This window comes from Danio rerio, chromosome 24, assembly GCF_049306965.1.
Source record: "Danio rerio strain Tuebingen ecotype United States chromosome 24, GRCz12tu, whole genome shotgun sequence".
NCBI classification, from domain to species: domain Eukaryota; kingdom Metazoa; phylum Chordata; class Actinopteri; order Cypriniformes; family Danionidae; genus Danio; species Danio rerio.
The window spans coordinates 10,791,910-10,813,016 of NC_133199.1; the positions used below are offsets into that span (position 1 = coordinate 10,791,910).

The window sequence follows — 21,107 nt, forward strand, 5'->3', positions numbered from 1 at the left end:
TCTCAACCATGTTCCTGGTGGACCACCATCACTGCATGTTTTGCATGTCTCCTTTGTCTGCTTATGAGCTGATGACCTCATAACTGAATACACTAAAAAAGCTCTGTTTCAAATTGGGTGAAATATGGACAAATTTAAGCATTTGGTAATTTTAAATTGAATTGAATCTTTTTTAAATCTATTTTTTAACCCAACTGTTGGGTTTGACCATATTTGACAAATTTGATTTAATCCAATACTTTGTATGTTCACACTGCACAGGTAAAATATCTTGTAGAACATCTGCCACTGAACTGAACTACATCTCCCATCATGTAATTCACTCACACACCAGTCCCAGTTCACTCCCTGATTACACTCACACAGTCTAAACCATTCAGGAATAATTATCTGAACTATATATATATCACACACGCATCTTTTCTAAGTCTTGCTTCCCTGTAGTGAGCACTACAACGCATTTGTACAAACCATTGTCTTACTGTGGTTTTTGACCTTTGTTTATTATCTTATTAATGCGCATTTTGCCACATGCTTGACCTTTTACCTGTCAAACCATTTACTCTTTGGATTACATGCATGCTTCTGTCTGTCCCGGTTTTCACCTTGCCTGTATGAGGATTCTTAATAAAAGCTGGATCCAACCCTTGACGCCAACCAACTCATTATACAATCAGAGTAAGAATATCTACTGAGGTTTTCACTCATTCAAGTTGTTTTAAAGCCTAAATGGTGTCCCAGTCCACTTTTAGACACACACTCACAAACTTTCCTTCACTTGTTTCCTCAGGGAAATACCCGCCACTTTTTTAAAGCACATTGCATTTTATTAAACAGATGAGAAATGCTTACATGGACATATCCTCGATCACTAGATTTTGACAGAGGAAGCGAGTCTACTTGATATGTTCTCTCCATCACCTGTATGTCCCAGAATGCAGCACTATTGAAGTGCTCAAGGTTTTAGGTTATTCTATTTAAAACAATTCAGATGCTCCACCAGAAGTGGATAGCATAATCACATTTGAGCGAACAAGATGGGAGCAAGATGGCAAGTGAAGGGCATACAAATTTGGACTGGAATGCAGCCTTAATGTTTGCACATTGACACGTTAATTGACATTGAATTAGAATTAATTAAATCTGAAAAATACCGTGTACCTGTTTGTTTTACTATCATTAAGTAAAGAAATTATTTAGAAACATAGCTTATAATAATAGACTTTTTCAGGGGAAATGCTGTATCTTAAGAAATTTCATTATTGCAATACTTTACAAACTCCGGCAAACCATCATCTTTGAAAATCATGCAGTTTATTGTTAATTGTCAGGGAACAAAAGAAAAAAGGAAACAAACATTTTTGCAGGTTTTCATGAGTAAACACGTGTGATAAAAAGCTGATTAATGCATGATTAAATACAGCCCCTCTCTTAATGTTAACAATCCTGCTAATAGGTGTCATGGTATTGACCTAACACTGATCAGGTAGTTACCCACAGTTAGACTCTAATACTCACTGCCATTCATTTTGCTGGCTTACCTACTGAACATCAGGGGGAATTTAAATCAACAGCCCCAGGCAGCCTGTAGCTCATTGTGTTAATTAAGTGCACTCATTTAATTTGTTTGTTTGGGTGTGAAGAAGAACCATTTCACACCGGAGCAGATGAACAGTCACAGGGGGCAGGACTTGCCTGGTCACCGTAATAAACCAGACTACAGCATGAATTCCTTTTTAAGAGTGTTACTTCAGTGGGTATGGATTTATTAAATAGCTTGCTTTCAGCTTGCTAAATTTACATAAATATCCTCAAAGGCACCTGCGGTAGCAGCCAAAAGGCAGAGTAAGATGCTGTCCATTGTACAAAAAGTTGAACCTCGAGATATGCCAAATAACGGTAGAAGTTATGCAGCAGAATAAATGAATCTTCAGTTTGTTACATTCAATTTTACAGCCTTAAGACATCTATAATAATAATAAAAAAACATTGCGCCTATTGCGGATTATTTTTAGAACATTACTCACATGATTAATGAGGGACCGCTGTACTAATAATGAACATAATGAAGACGGCAGCCATTATTCCTCACTCAGTCTCAGCATCATCAAACTTTGCCTTTGTTTGTTGTGATATACAAACCCTCTAGTGGTTAAAATTGCACACTGTACTTTTAATTGACCAAGAAAAAAATAAATAAACCCATTAGTTATGTGCATACATTTAAGTTAATTTTCATGTATGAAAATGTTCAGGTAATTATTCATCATAGTCACAAAACCTGCTTCATTGAGTTAGGAGTTATAACAATACAATATCACAGCAATTCGTAACTTTTATGATTTAGTGGCTAATCCGTATGAATTGAAATGATTTTATTCTTACAATTTATTATGATTTTCTTGTCCCCCAATGATGGTTGGGTTTAGGGGCGGGGTTGGATGCTATGCCTCCTTTCCAAAATTGTACGTTTTTGTAGGACTGAACTCTAAACTAATTAGACACTAAAGTGACAAAACGCAAAATAGTTACATTTCCCCGTGAGATCAGGCTGGCTATAAATACTAATAACATCTTTACTATTCTTTAAATCTAAAATCTAGACTATTGTGAATTATAATACTAATGGAACTAACTTGTTTACTTACAGTGCATCTGGAAGGTATTCACAGAATTAAATTCATTTATTTCTTCAAAATTCTACCCCATAATGACCCCACGGCAATGCCTGTGAATACTTAAGTACATGTGTTTTTCCGAGTTTTTGATTTTTAATTACAATTAAAAAAAAACTTTTTTCACATTGTCATTATGGGGTATTGTGTGTAGAATTTTGAGGAAATAAATTAATTTAATTCATTTTGGAATAAGGCTGTAACATAAAAAATGTGGAAAAAATGAAGCACGGTAAATACTTTCCGGTTGCACTATATACTTTTAAATAAGTCAGTTGCTTCAGTCATGTTACTCGATTACTGTAAATGCAAGTCAGCCGTCTGCATTTGTTGCTCTAGGTTTCAGAAATGTGATATTAAAAAAATATATATATTTATATTTATATTAATATTTAATTATATAATAAATAGTTAATACTATTGAAATATGTTTTGTTTAAATTATAGTATTAACAATAAAAATTTTAAATTTTTCAGTTTTTTTACATTTTAATTTTACATCTATGTTTTAGTAATTTAATAATTATTAATTGTAATTATTGCTGTTTTTGTTTAGCTTAAATTGTTTAATTTATATATGGATTTAGTGCTTTTTAGTATATTTTATTTTATGTTTAAATTAATAAATATGGAATAATGATGTGGCGTAATAATCAAGGTTCATGGATCCTGATTCATGCTTCAAGTGTACACAAAATGACTCCATTCCTCTTCTCTATATCAAAGGAAATCAATGTAAATTGACTGCTGTGAATTATACATGTAATATTTCTGCTGATCACCTTAAAGCCACTTGCTATTGGAGTGGCAGATTTTAGTACCTTCTCAATTTACAATATGTTCTTAAAAGCACCTGTATAATTAAGCATGTTTGAGCCCGATAATATTGTAATACCATCAGATAGTACATTTGTTTGGCTTTAAAGGGATAAATATGAGCCAGTTCTGAAAAGTCTCAAAAGAGCACCAGCACAAATTTGTTGGAAAGAAGATGTCGCAGATTATTACATAAATCAGCCAACTGTTGGCACTGTGGTGTTTGTGGAATTACTTTACATGTCTGTCGCCATGTAAGAACCTGTAAGTCTTTCTATACCTTTTTTCCCCAAAGCAAAACATCAAATCTGAGCCTTACAGAAAAAGGCAAGCATTATTAGGTCAATCATGTTTGCTGATTAACTTCCCAAAAAGCCATCTTAAAAACACCAGTGCTTCTCACATATAAGTTCAATACCTTCACTTCAACGAGATTATCCTCTAATCTCTCGAGGCCATATTGAGTTCAGTGCCTTCTATTTTCCTGAGGCCTGACATATGAAGACGAGATCCACATTCTGATGTGCCCCATCTCTGAGGGCTTCTTTCAGCACTCCCCTCTCCTCTCGCTTCCACAGAGGGATTTATTACCCCTTTCATTAGTCCCACTGAGGAGAACGGCCACCATATGGAGGAAGTGACAGTCTCTGCTGAATCATAGTGTTGTCTTTCTCCTTCTGTCTGCGTCTTGCTCTCTGTCTCTTCGTCTCTGTAAAGAACAACTGTCTGTTTTATCTGGACTCCACCGAGGAAGGATTCTAGTTAATTCTTTCACAGAAACTCGCTCTCTCTTTCTATTCTCGTGAATGTATCGGAGGAAACCTGCTGGCCTGAGGTCACAGAGAGCAGACTGAATCCTTACATGAGCGTCACATCTGTGCTCTCAATGTAAACAGATCAAGTGTTTGGCCTGGGCTGCCTATAGAATATGAATGGCGGTAATGCATCCACTGGATGTTATACAATCTGTTTCTGTAAACCTGCAGATGATGCAATGATTTATTTATCTGTGTTGATGTGGAATATTCAATGAAATGTAAGCTGTTGTGTATGGTGGTTAATGTAAGCAGGATTATGTTTTGACTATCAAACTGACCCTGCAACGGAGACAGCTTTACTCTGAACAGTATTATGTTATAATTTATGATGACAGAAGAACAGCATGGAAACAAAAAGGGAAAAGAGCAGAGAGAAAGAAGAGCTGGAAGGGTAGAGTGGCAAAATCTAATGATATGTATTTTATGCTACAGTAAGTGTGGTCCTGCCAAACAGTTTCATCACAGATCCAACAGTCATCATCAAATGTGATCAAGAATGAGTTTTACAAGTTTAAAGTGTGTTTAAAACAGTGCATGTTTGTAATAAAGACGGTTAATTCGATGTAATTAATCACCACAGTGCCACATGTCAGTACAATTTTAAAAGAAGACGCTTCAATCATGGATTGTGGACTTTAAATCAGGTTTATGTTGTATAGTAACATAACAGATATCCATACAGCAGTGTATATTAATGTGTATTCTGTCACATTTGCCGTGCATTAAATTTAATAAAGAAAAATATGCTAATTAAAAATACAGAGTTTTATGTTTTTTGAAGAATCAAAATGTATTCAGGTATACAGTAATTGAATAATCAGTTGTAAAATAATACTGCATAGACTTTGTGTTAGAGACAATTCCATAAAATTAAGCGTTAATATTTTTTCAAATTTACAAATGGTATTTTCTTTTTCTTAGGCCTGAATGCTTTTTAAACCATCACACAGTCACAGGCCTCAAAAACACTAAGAGCCCTGTCATACACCCGGCGCTATGCGGCGAAAACGTGATGTTCTGGTCTAAAAAAGGAAGTGTGTTAAGGCACATTGCTGGTTCATTGCTATTTTGAAGAAACAAAATAGACCGCTCAATAGACCAGCTAAAAGGAGGTCTAAAGTCCAGCGCAGAGCGCGTGAGTTGTGCGCCATGCTTAAACATTGCTTTATTCAAACAAAATGTACAGCAATACGCAAATATCTTTACAAATGAAAAAAGAATTAAAGGAATTAAATATTACAAAAAATATTATTTTCTACATAAATATAAAATCCACTGCCTTCATGGCTTCTTCATCTCAGGGGGCTTTTTCAGTTTATTCATGACAACTTTGTCATTTATAAAGTTATTATTATCATTAGTATTATTTATTATATGCATATTTATATTTGTTGTATTAAAAACAAGCTTAGATTTGTCCACTTGTCAGGTTTTAGACCATATGAGGCATAGCGTGTATTTGGAAATTTTTTGACCACACATGGTTACTATTGTTCATTTATTCATTTGCTGGAAATTAGAACTGAATTTAGAAATAGTTTTGAAACAAATCTTTGCGCTTAATAAACTAAATTATGTAGGCTAATGGATGTCTGTGCGTACAACACATTTCTTATCCACGGAAGAGAGTGAAAGTGAAAGTAAAGAATGAGGAGGCTCATCTCTCATTCTCGCGCCACAGATGCTCTGTTTAACTGTTTTCTTGCTAGTGAAATGCTCAGTTTTTTCACTTACAAAGTTTGTCTTGTAAATAGCAAATGTGCCATGGCGAGACACAACTGACTCTTAAACGAAATGAGAGATGAAACTCATTAAGAGAATAAGCTCAACACTGTTAGACTATGCACTGTGCCGCAAAGTGGATTTTTCTATGCTTAAAATAGAAAAAGTTAACCCTATCCCTTACCACAACCTAACAGTCTACTTATAATCTAATGAGAATTAGTTGGCATGCAAAGGCATTTTAACCTGAACTCAACAAACAGACCATCAAAATAAAGTGTGACCTAATAATCTAATAACTAGTTCAGTCTTACTTAAAAAAAAAAAGAAAATGGAAAGTGTGAGTATGAATAGTTGAATAGTTTACAAGAGTGGTAAGAGACTAGTAAGATTAGTTTGGCTATTTAGAGGGCTGTCAGTTAAGAAAATTTTAGTGGCCATCTTCTTCAACACAAATGTGTTTTCATTCATTCATTCATTCATTCATTCATTCATTCATTCATTCATTCATTCATTCATTCATTTTATGTTCAGCTTAGACCCTTTATTAATCTAGAGTAGGGTTGTAACGGTATGAATTTTTCACGGTATGATAATCGTCTAAAACAATACCACGGTTTGACGGTTTCGCGGTATACGGTATGTTACAAATGTTACAAAATAATAGAACAGTGAAGCAAATTTGACTTTTTCCAAATAATATATTTTTAGTTACTATAAACAACACCACTTACAATGAACAAATAAAAATAAGAAAATAATAAATAATGTGTCAAAGTCCAAATAAAGTCCAAATAAACATGGTGCAAATCCTCAGTAAAAAATAGATATAAATATTTACTATACTATAAATAGTTACATAACGAAACTAGATTCAATATGGAACATCCTTAGGTTTTATGTGCCAGCATGGATATGGTTGTCTGTGGATATGGATTTGGATATGGTTGTCTGCAATGCAGACAAACAGCTGCATCTTCATTTGCGTCTTTTGAAAACAGCAAGAGCAGCAGTTCGTCTTTGCTGTGTCACTGTTTTGTCATGTTTCTGTGCTGCTGTGCATGCAAAAGTACTTAGTATGAGAATTATTTCATGCAAAACTTTTTTTTTTTGCGTTTTATTTAGCCGCGCATAAATGTATGCCTATCTCTCATTCCGTGTTGTTCAAAAAGCTTGGTCCACAAACAAAAGCGAAACCTATGCTTATTGGTTGTGATATAGCGAGTTTGAACCAATCTGGGCATGGAGGAGGGACAATGCATCAATGTATCATGTCTGATTTGTCCGGAGACACAGTGACGAGCGTTTCTTTGTCAAATCAGCGTTGTCAAATGTTGATGACGTAACCGCACTGATTCCGGAGCCTCTGAAAGTCCGCGAATGTTATGTGATACAGCACTGGAAAGCTGAGATTCTCTTCTTTATGCCAATCTTTGAATTGTATGAATCGGATCAGCGGATCAAAAGTTATTAAACATTTAAGAGCAATACTTATTTTTAGCCGCGGGCGGCTGTCTCGGTCTTTAAGGGTTAAAACCGTTGGTATGCAATTGTTCATGGTATGATAATCGTGCACGTTCAAATCGTGGTAAACCGTCATACCGGTATATTGTTACAACCCTAATCTAGAGTAGCCACAGAATGAACCGCCAACTTATCCAGCATATGTAATATGTAGCGGATGCCCTTTCAGCTGCAACTGGAAGTCCCATCACTGGGACACATCCATACACACTCATTAACACTCATACACTACGGACAATTTAGCTTACACAATTCACCTATACCACATGTCACCTGAACCTTAACCCGCGCAAACACAGGGAGGAACTGCAAACTCCACACAGAAATGCCAACTGACCCAACCGAGGCTTGAACCAGCGACCTTCTTACTGTGAGGAAATCGTGCTACTCACTTTATATTAAAAAGAATCTATATGTAAGTAAGACATAAATAAATCAATGGAAAAAATGATAAATAAATAAATATTTCATCTATTTTTTTGAGGATGATACTTCCGAAGGCCATTTTTCAGACTCACTGACAGGAAGTAACAGGTGGGAGGTCAGAAGTCCCTCAGCAGGGGCTCGCCAGGGTCAGAGGAGAAACAGACTGAGGGGACGTAAACATTTGGAGCTTCTCAGCATGGCAGTCTGTGATTTCATTTTGTAAAAAAAACATTGTGCAGCATTTGAAAAAAAAACCTAGAATTTGTCTCAAATAATTTTGTAAAAAAATCGTGACTAAATCCTGAATCGAGATTTCTTGAATCGTATCGAATCATGAATTGTTACATTCCTACTCATAACTGAACCGCAGTCTTGGCCTCATCTGTGCAAACTTTCCCTCAAATAATATAACCGAGAAAGTGTGGAAACTAATCAAATAACCTACACACCAAGTTATCAAAATGTAGAGTATCTCATGCAAAAAAAAAATACATGGTTTATGACTGAGCCAGTAAAAAAGAAACTTATACAGTTGAAGCCAGAAGTTTACATACACTCTAAAAAGAGGAACATAACCATTTAAAAAATTGTTTGATGGTAAATCATACTAAAAGTTTACTATTTTAGGTCCGTTAGGATTACCTAAATGATTTACAATCGCTAAATGCCAGAATAAAGAGTAATTTTTTTTTTTTGAGAATTTTTTAGTAATTTCTAGACAGTCAAAAGTTTACATACATTTCCTTGGTATTTTTTTAGCTTTGCTTTTAAACTGTATAACTTTGGTCAAATGTTTTGGGTATCCTTCCATAAGCTTCTCACAATAGTTTGAAGGAATTTTTGCCCATTCCTTCTGACAGAATTGGTGTAACTGAGTCAGATTTGTTGACTGTCTTGCTCGCACAAGCTTTTTCAACTTAAAATAGAAACCGTTTATTATAACCAAATATAAATCAAATAGTGAAAAATGTGATAATAATATTAATTTGCAAATATATTGTAATAGGAAAAAAGGCTACTTTTGTGAGGCGATTACATAATTGGAGCCCCTGGGTTTGCTATAGCCCCAAGGCCCAATATGTTCTTAATCCAGCCCTGCCTGTACCTTGGTACATGGTTATAATACTGTAAATACCACTGCCATTAATTACTGTAACAGTACTAAACCAGTTAAGGAAAGCATCATGTCTTGTTTGGCAGATTGTTGTTGTCTGCTAAATATTTGATTAACTGTCTGTTAAATATTTGAGAGCAGTGAGGGATGAATAAGTTTTCTGTTGATGCTGAATCACTATACAGTATGTGCTGGTCCCTGATGAACTGTCCCATTGCAGTGATCTCAGCTCTGAGAGTCCTGATAAAGCAGGCAGAGGACAATAACACAAAGACCTGGACAATGGTGTAAATTAAACCCACTTTGCAAAGGAAGTTATTATAAGATGATACACTACTGTTTTAATAGGAAAATAAATATATTCACCCCACCATTTACTTTTTTTACTCAGACTGTTAAGATTTCATTTATTCATTTTCTTTTTGGCTTAGTCCCTCTATTAATCTGAGGTCGCCACAGCGGAATGAACCGCCAACTTATCCAGCATATGTTTTACACAGCAGATGTCCTTCCAGCTGCAGCCCATCTCTGGGTAACATCCATACACACTCATTCACTACGGACAATTTAGCCTACCCAATTCACCTGTACCGCATTTCTTTGGACTGTGGATGAAACCGGAGCACCCAGAGGAAACCCACATGAATGCAGGGAGAACATACAAACTCCACACAGGAACCTGCGTTGTTGCAGCCCTATTGCACAGATTAATTGTTCACCTAAAGAATAACAACGTGCACTAGCAAAATAAACATTGTAGATTTTCATTTCACGCAGACTTAAAGTTTCATTATAGGCTCATTCTGAAAATGTAGCCCAATATACATTTCTGGTGATCGTATATTATGTAGCCAAAGGAACGTATTGCTGCATTTCATCTTTAAAAACAATGCTACCTGGCAGTATGACGCCGTTCTTTTTTGTGCTTACCAGCTGACTGCTAACTTCCATATGGACGGCTTTCCCGCTGTTACCAGTTTGTCCAGTTAGCTCGCCATGTACGTCGGCGAACTTGAGATGCAGAGAGGAGGCGACCATGATGGTGAGGTTTGAGTCCAGAAAGCAGGTAAAACAAAAGCCAAAAAATAAAATAAACAAGTAAACAACGGGGTGAGTAGGTGGTAAGATCTGAAACGTGGTTAAAATCAGACAAGGACTTTTCTTTTTTACGATTTCTTTTCAAATCACTGTCGGTTGAGTTTAGGGATGTGGGTGGGCGTTGGTCAATCTGTGCTTTTTAAAAAACTATCGGTTGGGTTTAGTGAAGGGAGTAGGTGGAGGTTAATCGGTCAGTTGGTCAGTCAGTAAGTAAGTCATTCAACGGTGGCAAAAAAAACTGCAAAAAAACATAGCTCCTGGAATTTATTTTGCTATCTTCAGAAATGTTTATAGGGGTACATTTTTCAGAATGAGCCTGTGTTGCAACGTTTAGTTTAAAAATGACAGTCTAAACTTGACATGAACCAGGACTATATATAAAATGTACTTTTTTTGCGGACCAAACAATTAAAGAGAATGGACTACAAGTGTGAACACATCTTATGAACCTATTAAGTGTAACTAAGACTAACATAATTTGCATGTGTGCAATATTTATCCTTCCCTTCTTGTGGAGTCCATACAAACTGTGATTGTGAAACTTACAATCTTTAGACCTTACTACAATTGCAACAGCATGCAGGCTCAGTCTGTAAATATTCTGTGAAAAGAGAGGGATGTGTTAGTGCAAGCTTGTGGTCTACACTCCCTCATGCCCTCAAAAGGATGCAAAGAGGTGATGGCGCTCAGAGGAAGACAAGCAAGACCAACCTGGTGGTCTGGCAGTCATCACAACTAAAGAGGTGTTTTGTCTCAAGTTCCCCCCCCCTAACCGGCCCCTTTAGCTTCTCTGGTGTGTCTCCCAACTTTTAAACAAACATAGGCACCTCAAGTAAATATTTAGTGCTCTTGTGGGAGCGTTCAAAGGATCCGGCAGAAATGAATGAAGTATTTTCTCTGTACTCACCTCTAAATAGTTGGACAAAGCTCACAGGAGACAAGTTCTGGGTGAATGATTGTAGTGAATATTTGTGACAAAAGCAGAAATGCAGATGCAAACTTCATCAAGCTATATTAAAGATAAAGCTCACCCAAAAATGAAAATGCACTGTTCACTCCAAGATATAGGTGTCTTTAACTTTAGAGTTTAGTATTTTTTTTGTGACTCAGAGGTCTGTGTGAATGGCCCTTTAAAGTAAAAAATAACATAACTTGTTTGGGCTATGATAGGCTAAGTAAACATATTTGTTTATCTGAAAAACAATGCTGAAGCCAGTTGCTTTGAAAATGTCTGTTACATGCCGGAATGCTATTTTTGTTTTGGTTCTTTTAACGCGTCCAACCAGCTGATCGCTTACCTGCACGTGGACCTACTGTTACCAGTTCGTCCAGTAGCTCGACACATACCTTGGCGGACTTAAGATGCAAAACAGTCTGGTGTGAATGCAGCTTAAGACTCAACAAAATTAATACTCTAGCCATTTACTATAAGATGAGAGATTGTGAAGCAAAATAATCTATTTGTACAAACATCTGAACTGAATGTCATTGCATCTGAACTGAATGTCATTGAATGCAAACAATCTATTTGTGTTAAAATTAAACAAATAAATTTAATTTAATAAAATTCTACTTTTTTTGTTTATTTGTTTGTTTTTTCTGTCCAAATAAATTGTTTACAGTCACTTAACATAAAAAAATTGTAAATCCAAGAAATCATTTCTGAATAATTTTTTTTCAGTGTGGCCACATTATTATTTAATTCTTTACTTAAACTTAGAAAATGATTGGACAGTCTGGACTCTAGAGATTGAAGTTCCTGTCACATAATAATGTATTTGCTGAAGCATCCGAACCATTTTAACTTGTTTTTACACAGCTTTGAGCTTATTTTGTCAAATGTCATTCCAGAATCCAAACAGAGATTTTTGAGATTCGTAGATGTTTACAAATCCTGCTCATAGGACTTGTAGGTAAAGACATATAGATGTCTGTATATGCTATTGTATATAATGCTGCATTACAATAAGACTTATTGGTAGTCTGCTCTGTGATTTGTACTAAAATTATTGGCATTATACTGTTTCTTTTTGTTTATTTCACATACAAATTGCAGTAAATTGTGTGTTTTTGACTATTTTTAACCAGAGCTCTGTATTTTGAGTTTGTAGGATTGGAAAAAAGCACACACTACTCTTATTTCATAGTAAACAAACAGCAAATACATGAATACTGTAACATTGTATACTGTCCCTTTAACTGCATTTGATCACATTGTGATTACTCATATCTATGTTGTGCAGACGTTTATTGTCTTCATGCTTTTCCACTGTTTGCCCTGATCAAAACACAGTTTATAATGACCCTGTTGACCCTTTCTGTTTCTGACACACCCTGACACCCATCTCTCCCTTGGAGATTGTGAAAACAGTACAAGAAATAGGAGAAGTCATCAGATTATTTAATTCTTAAAGAATAGGTGAATAAAACTTAGAACCCCATGTATTAGATATAAATCATCTGACAGAAATCAAGCGTTTACACTGTAAGTCTTTAGTCTAATGCAATTCTGCACAGCACTTTCAAACTAGGTTCTGAGGTCAGGACGAACTTTAAATAGAGCGCTGAGACCCAGCCCATCCCAAAACTACAGTGAAGCATAGCATCTGTGGTCTCGTAGTGTCATCATCTCTGAATTCCATGTACTCCCCAGTGTTGCAAAAATCAGATGTATTTTTATAGTCCAGTGTGTGGTATTAAAAAGACAAGAAATATGACATCTAACTTCTGTATGTTTTGTTTTCTGATGTATATATATATATATATATATATATATATATATATATATATATATATATATATATATATATATATATATATATATATATATATATATATATATATATTCAGTTATGTGTTTTTATGAGTATTAAGGTTTTATTTTAATTTATTGAATTTCCAAGAAGACAAAAATATTGCCATTCTGCATAGCTTTTCTAATTTAAATGGTAGTGGACGAGTGTGACATTGTCATTATACAATATACTATTGATTGTACATTCAAAAGTCAGTAAGACTTTTTTTTTTTTGACAACATAGGCTCATTCTGAAAATGTAGCCCTATATACGTTTATGGAGATCGTGAATTATATAGCCAGAGCTACATATGGTTGCATTTCATCTTTCTAACAAACACTAAGGGACGATATGACGTTCCTTTTCTCATTAACCTGCTGACTGCTTACCTGCATGTGGACAGGTTTTTTTGCTGTCGACACGTATGTTGGCGGACTTGAGATGTAAAGCGGAGTTTACGCAACAATGGGGTTCGAGTCCGGTGAAGAACAGTTCTAAAAAGGAGGTTAAACAAAAACAGAAGCCAAAAAAAAAAAAAAAACACAAACAAGTAAATAACAGATTGAGAATGTGGTAAAATCTGAAAACGTGGTATTGGTGGGCTGGGCAGTCAGTCAGTCAACAGCCTCTGGTGGATTTAGGTGAAAACAGTTGGTGCAAATGTCACTCCCGAGAGAAATTTGAGATCTCAAAAAGCGTAATCATCGGCCTCTGGCGAATTAGTGAAAACACAAAATGCAAAAAAACTTACCTCCAGGGACATATTTTTCTCTCTCCAGAAACATATTTAGGAGTACGTAATTTGAATGAGCCTGGGTTGGTATTTGAGATAAGTTGTTATGGAGCTAGATCAGTCTAAAAAATATTATGTTTGCAAAAATAAAAGTCATACATGCACACGTGCATTTCACATTATGTAAATCCAGTTTTTGAATTCAAAGCAATTTTAAAATACACAAATTCAATTTGTAAACTCAAAACACTATTTGTGAATTCAAAAGTAAAAATTGAAAATATTTGTATAATAGAAAGTCGAATATAATACAGAATTATATTTATAAAATGTTTCCCAGAGATGGGACGCTGCTGGAAGGGCATCTGCTGCGTAAAGCATGTGCTGGATAAGTTGGCGGTTCATTCTGCTCTGGCGACCCCGGATTGATGAAGGGACCAAACCGAAAAGAAAGTGAATGAATAAATGAATGAATGATGAATTTATAAAATAGAATTGTATTTTGAATTTATGAATCATGTTTTCAATTTACGAATTGGATTTGCGTAATTAGAATTTGGGTTTCGAATTTACGTATCGAATATGCACATTTATAAATTGTGTCCTATGTGAATGTCAATGGATTTTTATATCATTCTTCACAATTTATTTTTTGCGTTTAATAAAGGGGTGGATAAAAGTTTTAAACCACTCGAATGCGAGTAAATGTGAGGTAATATTAATGGATTATATAACTGGGTCAAAGGGTCATTGTTAGTACCTAGTTATTATTCAGTTATTGTAATTGTTATAATATGAGACTGTTCTTTAAATAAGTCTAATAAACTACTTGAAGCTTTTTTTATTTGACCACATTTACATTAAAAACGCTAAAAATGTTAAATATTATTAAACTGAAAAAAAAAAAATCATTTAATTAACAATTGGTCTCAGACCGTGATTCACATGTTTGTCTGTTTATTTAAGGTTTTGAATAGCATTATGGAATTTTTTTTGACAAATTTCAAAATTTTGCTTTTTTTTTTTTTTGTCAATTTAATAGCTTTTGTTGACATTTTAGTTGACATTCTTGTGAAAAGCTATTTTGTGAGAAACAGATCTAGTGATAAATCCATACGATATTAAGAAAAAAAAGTATTTGCACTTACCCAGTACTTTATCCAGTTTTTTGTATCCTAATTTACATGATCAAATGAGACAATTTATTGTTTCTTAAATAATAGCAATCAAATTAAAGCAGAAGTTGCGTAAATGTGCTTCATGAATCACACACTCAGAACACACACTTTTTTGCTGCTTGTTCAAAGTGCTTATTTAAAACGAGCTGAAAAAACAATTCTTGATTATTTTTTTGGGAAGCTTAATTGTTTTAGGTTTAATCCACTTAAATTTTACCCAGTCTAATACTGAAAACATTCCGCTATATAAATTTCTCCAGAGCACCAAATACTTTAATACATCAAATACAGTAAAAAAAAGTAAGTTTTTGTTTTCGCAAATCCACCAAAGCTACTGTGTACAATTTTTGAGATTTCAATTTTCTCTCACGAATGCCATTCGCATCTGCTGTTCTCGCACAAATCCACCAGAGGCCACTGACTCACTGAATGATTGATCAACTGATCCACCCTCCTCCTTCCCTAAATCCAACCAATAGTGTTTTCAAAAGCACCAATTAACCAGCACCCACCCACTTACCTGAACTCAACCAACAGTGTTTAAAAAGCAATCAAGAAAAAGAAAAGCCCTCACCACATTTTCAGATTTGACCACATTCTCACCCTGTTATTTACTTGTTAGCTGCTTTCTGGAACCATTCTTCGCCAAACTCAAACACCCTTGTCTTGGTCAACGTCTCTCTGAGTCTCAAGTCCACCGACGTACATGGCAAGCTAACTGGACAAACTCGGAACAGAGTGAAAGCCGTCCATACAAAGGTAAACAGTCAGCTGGAACGATGTTGGACTACCCTGTAGCGTTCGTTTTAAAGATGAAATGCAGCCATATGTACTTCTGGCTACATAATTCACGATCTCCAGAAATGTATATTGGGCTACAGTTTCCAAATTGGTCTTATGTTGCTTTAATTTGTAAATTAAGTTGATTTAGCCTGTATTTTACCTGGCAGTCATGAGAAGCAATATTTACAGCATTATGGGAAAAAAACAAGGGAACTCTAGCTAATATAGGACATGACTGTAGTAACAAATTCACTTGGCATGTGAAATTAATAAACTTGAAGTTGGCTGGAAGAAGCATATACTATTTCACAGATGAAATGAGACCTCTTTCCCATCATATGATCAACTGATAATTCCTGATCATATCTTAGAGTTTGGCCATATTTTCTTCATTATTTTTAAAAACTTGGAGTATGTGTTACTAATAGGGATCTAACGGTATCAGAATTTCACGGTACGGTAATACCTCGGTATGAATGTCACGGTACGGTATTTATTGAATCATTTACAGGAAAAAACAAAACTTATGAAAATACTCCAAAAAAGTGCCAAAAGTGTCAATGACATACAAATTAGTCATCTATCTGTAAGCTTTGAAACAGGAACTTCAATTTTAATAACAAAAAAATATTAAACCATGTAAAAAAATAAAGTTTCAATTTAGTAGTGTTGAAAACTCATCACATTCAACATTTAATCACTCACTCACTTAGATAGAGATGGGTTTAAAAGAAAATTATCATATAAATATAATCTGGTAAAAGCTGGTATCTCTGGGTATTTACAATGTCCCCTGCAACAGAAAAAAACCCTCTCATTTGGGACTGAGGTTTCTGGGACAAGAGAGATATGACTTGGCCCAGGTTGACAGCAGTGGGTAACGTTGTGCATTGTCTTTCCCCCACTTGAGAGGACAAACCATGAGTGAGATAGAGATCTCATGTCTGCATCAATCTGAACAGTGTGCTGTGTTTCTGCAGTCCCCATGACTGATTATTAGTCGTATTCCCCAACTTGCAGGCACGTGCACACACAGTGCTCAACCTGTGCAGTGCACATGCCCTTTGATAGAATGTTCCCTTCCAAAATGATCAAAAGTGCCCCCGCGACGCGACATACCCTCCGTCCCCGCTTTACAGTACGCGCGCGACAACACAGCTGATAAGAACTCGCGCGACAACACAGCTGATAAGAACTCGCGCGAAAACACCACTATTCAGGACGCGCGCGGCGACAACACCCGCTTTAGAGTTTTACAGCTCTTTTTGATCCCCGCTTCTAGCAGCACACTCCATTTCCGCATTACTGGATCTGTAGCGACAACAGACCGCAAGGGATTATGGCCAAGCCTGGGCTTATGGGAATTGTAGTTTTCCGGTACCTCCCGTTCGCTTCATTCGCCTGAGCAAATTTTCTCAGAAGACCTATAGTTTTACCGAGTCATGCGACTACGGTAATATCGAAAAAAATTAATATTGCGGTATGACGGTATTTACAATACCGTTACATCCCTAGTTACTAATGTTCAAGATGTGCAGATATAAATAAGCAGAAGTCAATTTAGCATATATTATCATAACATCACAAATCTGTCTTCTGCTAACACTTACTGTAGATCCTGCTTTGATTCGCGGAAGATTAAATTAGGAAAGCCGGAGAGTTTAATCAAGAAGTTTTATCATTTATGTCGACGACACATCCTGACAGGAAGCAGCGGAGTGAAAAATTACCTGGCACATTATCTGCTACTTCCTCTGAAACACTGATCTACTCAGCTTCCAGTTTCAGAGGACGATGTGTGGAGTGCATCTCATTGGCTCTTAACCTCATTGGCATGTCCTCAAGAGGATGGAGGGAAGATTTCAAACATTGTGCCAACAGTGGAAGTTAATCAATGAGACGGATGGGTTGTAATCCATTTTGTGCTACCATTTGAAAGATCATGACTCCCAACAAATGAAGATGCATGTTTATATTCTCACCGGAATTCCTGCTTGTTATCTTTTCCATTCTGCTAAATGCATGGGTGTCCCTGGAATAGAAGGCAGCATATTGTCCTCCAAAATCTCTATGTACTTTTCAGCATTAATGGTGCCATCACAGAAGTGCAAGTTACTGACACAACCCCATGTCATGACAGACACTGGCTTTTCGGACTGGTAACAGTCTGGATGATTCTTTTCTTCTTTGGTCAGACACACACAGCGTCCGTTTCTTCCCTCCAAAACATACCTGAAATACTGATTCATCTGACCACAGTACACATTTCCATCACAAGTTCCTCCAAGTTTAGAAAAGTCATCATTTTGGCACTTCTGGACTGGACATTGTTAAAATGGGGCTTCCTTTAGACACAGTACAGTTTTAACTGCCATTTGTGGATGTAACTATGTATTGTGGTGTTACGAACCCCAATTTTTTTTAAGGCTCGTCTAGGAGTGGCAACAAAAATATAGATAATTAATTTAACAATATTACTCAATCAAAATAATTAATTAAATCAATTAATTGATCTATAGAACATAGATAAACGAAGAACTGAATAAATAGCAACAACACCCGCATGGCTCCTCAGAGGTGGCTGCACAAGACACGCACAGAATTCTGAGACATTCATCAGGACAATAAGATACATAGAGATTCTTAGCAAGTACAAGTCATGCTCTCAACAGAGTAAAGATTGGGAGGATCAGTCAGACACGCGCTGGAAAACAAAGAGTCTCCAAACGTGCACTCAGCTTCCACTTATCAAGCCGACAGTCGGAATCTATCCTTAAAGAAAAGAAACATCAATTAATATCAAAAACAACGACAATAAACCAAATAACCAAAAGTCTTCCTATCTTTCTTTGAGAAACATTGTTATTAAACATTTCAACCATTTTCTCATGTATTTGTTGGCAAACTGGCGATCTTTGGCCCATCTTTGCTCCTAAAGTATTATATTTATAGTCAAAAAAATCAGTTTAGGGTTAAGGGTACCCTTAGTAAAAGTTGGTTTGCAAGGAGAAAAAAAAGATTGACTTAAGGAATTTAAGACTGCTATTAACTATTTCACCTTAGTCCTTAGTAACCATTTCCTCTTAAAACATTTAAAGACCTAATCAGCTCCCTTGAACAAATGACACTCAAAATGCAAGCATTCTAACCCAAAATAATGTTTTAGATTAAAATTTTCACTGGAATGTAAATAAATAATTTATTAAAACAGTTTAATAAATAAACTAATAAATATGTGTTGATAAGTTAGCACTTCTGCGCAGGAGTGCATTCATATGAAATCGCAGTGTCAGTGCAGTCTCTACATCAGGGGTCACCAAGAGGCTTCCTTCCTGCACATTTCAGTTGCAACCCTGACCAAACACACCTGTTTGTAATTATCAAGTGCTGTCTTAGGTACTATTAATTGGTTCAGGTGTATTTGATCAGGGTTGGGACTGAATTCTGCAGGAAGGTAGCTCTCCAGGAACAGGGGTTGGTAACCCCTGCTCTACATGATCCCAGCCCAGTTTTATAGGTCCTCCAAACATTATGTCGAGATAGACTCGATAAAGGAACGATTCGACTCGTTTAACGGAAAGAAAACAGCACAGATTATGTGTAACATTACTGCAAAGCTGTGGTTGTAAGGAAAGCATTCGTGGTTCGTTTCGATCCGTTTACGTAACTATAGCAACTGTGGCGCCCGTTGTTGTATGTTGCCAGAAACTACAGTGGTGAAACGCTTAGAAAAAAGGCACTTGAGTAAGGGTGAAACATAAGAAGTTTGTTGCAACGATCTTAATGAATGCTACCTCAGATTTTCCCCCTCAGGGACACCCTTAAGTTAAGTTACTGAAGGACTTTCATGCAAGCGGCAACAGGTGGCGATTGCAAATGACGTCACTTGCAGAGGAAGCATGGTTGCCTGAGCGTGCAAGTCCGAGCGTGCAAGCCTGAAGGTGCAAGTGCAAATCTGCAGCCAGACTCTATTGTGATGGTCCCCTGTTTGAACTCTCAGTTGGTTTGCTTCGAACATAAATGACAGGAAGAGTTATAATGAACCGAAGAAACCGTTAATTAGAGGATGGATGGATTGATTAGAGACGTGGCCTGTGGATCTTGAATCACCTCTCAGAGATTCTAGCATAGACAACAGGGTTCTTCTGTGATGTCATTCCTCCAGGCCACACCAAAAGTCATAATTTACATTACAATCATTAAAGAGAGGATGTGAGCATGTTTGTATGAATGCTGTCCTTTATATCCTCCAAAGAGAACTTGCTGTTAATGTCGGACTGATTTCCTGTCTTGACAGACCATCATCTGCAGTTATAGTTTTTATTGTTTGAAATAAATTTGAATAAATAAACTCAAGTAAAACAATATACTTCAAGTACACACTACATTTCCTACAGTAAACCCTACAGATGTACACATACTGTGTAGCCAGTACTGTTCTATATTTTACCGCATTATAAACATTGCACACTTTTACACTACAGTGTGTCAACTGTTGATTTTGCAGTTTTTACACCTTCACCCAGAATGCAAAAGTTCAAAGGAGAGTGACAGGAAGGTAATGTATAATGTCTGCAACAGTGCAGACTCAGCAATTTTAGCATATAACTAAACTTTCCGGTTTTCTAACAACACATACTGTACATTTAGTCATTCAACAGACAATTATTTTCAAAAGCGACTTACAATTGAGGAGGCATTCAGCAATTCAACAAGAAGAGGCAATACACACAAAAAGTCATAATGATACAAGGGATCTTAGAGAGTTAAGTGCTGGAGTTTTTTAAATAGAGATGAGTGTTTTTGCATGTGGTTTGTCAAGCCTACTACCTTGTGTGAAGCACATTTTACAAATGCACTATGTATACAACACAGGCTCATTCTGAAAACGTGCCCCTGTATACGTTTCTGGAGATCATGACTTATATAGCCAGAAGTACGCAGTATGGCTGCATTTTAACTTTAAAACGAACACTACCGGCAGTATGAGGACTTGAGCTGCAGAGAGGTGTAGACCACGATGATGGGGTTTGAGTCTGGCGAAGAATGGTTCCAGAAAATGGGTAAGACAAAAAAAGAAGCTATAAAATAAACAAGTATATAGCAGGGTGAGAATGTGGTAAAATCTGAAAATGTGGTAAAAAATAACGTGAGGGCTTTTGCTGGATTGCTTTGTAAAACTATTGGTTGGGTAAGGGGAAGTGGGTGGGTGGCAGTGGCATAGCGCACATCACAACCCGTACACCCCCCTCCCCCTACTTAGCGTTAGTACAGCGACCGTGACAACCCGTCATCCCCCACACACATTTCCGCAACCGCCATAACCCCCATCCCCCCACCCCCCCAGCCCTCACCACTGAGCATGAGTGCAAGGCCCGCCAGCATTTTGCGCTACGCTACTGGTGGGTGGGGCTTTTGAAAACA

At 36.3% G+C, this 21,107-nt stretch overlaps 1 long non-coding RNA gene across 1 annotated transcript in view; it reads left to right on the forward strand.

Moving 5' to 3' along the window:
* Positions 1-21,107, forward strand: part of si:ch211-69l10.2 — a 94,040-nt gene that overhangs the window by 18,161 nt on the left and 54,772 nt on the right. The window lies entirely within an intron of this gene.